The sequence below is a fragment of the Podarcis liolepis genome (genome assembly GCF_965112155.1).
Source record: "Podarcis liolepis genome assembly, chromosome: 1".
In the NCBI taxonomy this organism is placed as follows: domain Eukaryota; kingdom Metazoa; phylum Chordata; class Lepidosauria; order Squamata; family Lacertidae; genus Podarcis; species Podarcis liolepis.
The window spans coordinates 102,995,407-102,998,935 of record NC_139554.1 but is presented as its reverse complement, the minus strand read 5'-3'; the positions used below and the strand labels follow the sequence as shown (position 1 = coordinate 102,998,935).

At 45.6% G+C, this 3,529-nt stretch overlaps 1 long non-coding RNA gene across 1 annotated transcript; it reads right to left on the bottom strand.

Annotated features, from left to right (window-relative positions):
• Positions 1–914: 914 nt before the first annotated feature.
• LOC310699502 lies at positions 915–1,787 on the bottom strand. The gene is made up of 3 exons (XR_014522118.1): positions 1,751–1,787; positions 1,237–1,331; positions 915–1,119 (listed from the first exon to the last, which is right to left on the bottom strand). It is a non-coding gene; the product is annotated as an uncharacterized lncRNA (long non-coding RNA).
• Between the last annotated feature and the right edge of the window lie 1,742 nt (positions 1,788–3,529).

Sequence of the window (3,529 nt, the reverse complement as noted above, 5' to 3'; positions counted from 1 at the left end):
GATTTTTGTAGCATGCTTTATATGTGACTGCCTTTGAAGATTGTTTGGAAACTTCAGTTACTTTGGAATGGGCTTCTTATCAAGGTGAGATGCAATATGTTCCTGATACTATAGCACAACCCATTTTGATGAACAGTTAAAAAGGAACAACAACAAAAAAGGCCCAAAAACCCCACAGAAAACTCTAAACATTACCCCAGTTCATCTATAAGCATGTATAAGTATATGGTAATCCACTGACCAGGGCATGATTTGACAGATTTTATCCTCATGGGAGAATAAAATCTGTTACTACACACGGGTCACAACACAACGCTTCACATTTATTACAGTTATCCCAATATTATAAATTTAGACTATCCTTAAGATTTCCCAAACCGCACTGGTGAAGCAGAAGGAGCATATGGATTAGTGCACCATATACTCTAAGAATGCGCAGGGGCGTATGAAGGGGGGGCAGGTCGCCCCGGACACTGCCCTGGGGGGTTGGGTGTCAAGATGGCCCACTGCCTCCCCCCAGCTGTAGAGCAGCAGAGGGTGTGCATGCAGTTAGTGTGGGTGCCACTCGCACCGCGTCCACACGGCATCCATATGGGCTGCCGCGCATGTGCAGTCTGTATGGACGTTGCATGTGCAGCCTGTACGGACGTTGCACATGCATCACTAGGCGGTTCGCCCCGCCCCTCGGCGTCCCACCCTGGGTGGCGGAGAGGGTTCCTCTGCCACTGAGAATGCGTGCTTGGCTTCTACAAATAAATATGCTTTAATTGAACTCTTTTGCAACCTAATTTGATCCATTACTTCCTCATCCAGGGCCATCCTCCAGACCTGATCAAACCATCCAATAAGAGAGACATTTGTGGTGAACTTTGAGATTGTCGTTTTTGTGTGTGTTTTTTTTACAATTTCCTGCCTAGAGCTATGAAGAAGGACACTAGTAACTCCCTGTTGTTCTAATTTGCTGCTGGAGCCCTCAGAGATGGAGCTGGACTTCTCACATATAAAGCAGTCATGGCTCACCTTCATAAATCAAGACATGATGCTGCCCAAGGCTGGATAGCATTGCCTGGCCCCGCTACAGATCGAGTGTTGCTAATTCCAAATGGCAGCTCCACTCTGCTGAAAGTGTGAAATGCAGGATTGCTTTAAGGTCAATGTTTATGGCAATGACTTCAAACCCATTAAGGATACAGTCAAAGGGCAATGTCTAGCCAAGGCAAAATCACACCTGCTCACCTGTGTGCACATATCTGGAAGTGTTTGATTACTGTAGCTTCTATCAAGTGAAAGGCCCCTCCTCCAACCATTTGAAGACTGACTTTGGCTGAAGCCTGTGGAAACGGAACGCAAAGAAAACACTAAAGTTGATGTCATGGACTGGCTGGATGCAGAGAAGTAGTGGGAGGCAACAGCTGGGGATACCAGCTGTTCAGAGTCCAGGGATTGGTGGTGGGATGACAATGAGTGGTCAGAGGGAGAAGAGGGAGAAGAAGCTGAAGAGGTTTAATGAGCTGGGAGAGTCTGTGGCAGAGAGAAATCCAGAAGAGGAAGGAGGCTGAGAGGTTGAGATGAGCCAGGCTGGTGAAAAAACCAGGGTGTCACCCCCTCCTGCTGTGACCAGCTCCCATCCTCCAATCATAATCATTTATTATTTATACCCCACCCATCTGGTTGGGCCTCCCCAGCCACTCTAGGCAACTATATGAACACCAATTAGTATTAGTAAAAACAAAAACAAAAAAACCAATACATGAATATAGTCCCTGTTCAGGAAAAGGACCTCAGTTCTAGCATGGACCTGATTCTGTAAGGAGAATAAAGTATTAAAACTCTAAACTCTTTTGATCAGAGTCTCAGCACTCCAAACATTCCTAGAGGGGGAATGAGTACTGAGGCTGCATACACACTATACAGCTAAAGCATATCCCCTCATCTCTGCAAAAAAAATAATGGGAACTGTAGTTTTCCTCAGCACTCACAAGAAACTACAGTTCCCAGAATTCTTTGCTTTCAAATCAGGCATTGGCAAACTTGACCCTCCAGATGTGTTGGACTACAACTCCCATCATCCCTAGCTAACAAGACCAGTGGTCAGGGATGATGGGAATTGTAGTCTCAAAACATCTGGAGGGCCGAATTTGTTTATGCCTGGTTTAAATGCCTGGTGTGTACGCAGCCTCTCATTTCATTTGCATTTGTTTTAACACTTTGCTCCTTTTTTTTGCCTTATGACCCAAAATATTGACACTAATATCCTTATGTTCCCCACCGGTTGCTTCGAGGAAAGGGTGTAATAAAACTGACAAGAATGGTAGGGTAATTTAATGTACCTCACCGGTGTCCTGCTGGGCCTGAGAGCTTTCTGACCTAAAAATTCCACTGTCAGATTCCTCAGTGACATTTCATGATTGCCTACAACGGCACCCTGCCACTGCTCTGATCTCCTGCCAGAAATGTAAGCAACTGCCTTCTTATCTAGCTCAGCAACTGACTGGAAAGGTACAAGACCACTAACAGGAAATGCCTGATAATGTTTTTGCTGATAGATTGATATCATTGTGGTTCCACATTTGCCATGGCAACCGCAGGAGATACATATCTAACTTAGGTTGCTGGCATGCTGACACTCCGGTTTTTCTGCATTAAAAAAAAAAGGGGGGGGGGTCTCACAGATTTTGGATTAAAAAAGGAAACAGCATTGTTGTTACTTAAGTATTACCCAAGAGCACTATGCAGCTTCACCAGAGACCGATAACAAGGAAACAGAAGTTTCTGTCAGTTCTTGACATGAAGAAAAAAATGTTTATTCTTATAAGACCTCCAGCAAATATTGATAAAAAATATGCTACTGGTCCTAGGGATCTGTGACAGGCTTCAATTTTGAGTGCTCCATCCAGTGTTCATGGATTACCACAGCATATTCACTAGGAGTCATTATCCAGGGTTCAGACTCTCCATGAGGCCATGGACTTGGAAGAAATGGCACAGAAAGAGAGAGAATCACCCTCTGGGTTGATCCTCAATTACCCTGCTTTCCTTTTCTGTGTCAAGAACCCAGCTCATTACAGCTCTCCAGTTCTTCATGCCATTGGAACAAGTATGTTTCTGAATAGCAGTTGCTGAAAATGGCAGGAAGGGAGAGTGCTGTTGAGCTCAGCTCCTACTTGCAGGCGCAGGTGGTGCTGTGGTCTAAACCACGGAGCCTCTTGGGCTTGCCGATCAGAAGGTCGGTGGTTCAAATCCCCACGACAGGGTGAGCTCCTGTTGCTCTGTTCTAGCTTCTGCCAACCTAGCAGTTCGAAAGCATGTCAGTACAAGTAGATAAATAGGTACCACTGCGGCGGGAAGGTAAATGGCATTTCTGTGTGCTCTGGTTTCCGTCACGGTGTCCTGTTGCGCTGGAAGCAGTTTAGTAATGCTGGCCACATGACCCGGAAAGCTGTGGACAAACACCGACTCCCTCGGCCTGAAGCAAGATGAGCGCTACAACTCTATAGTCACCTTTGACTGGACTTAACCATATATTGTG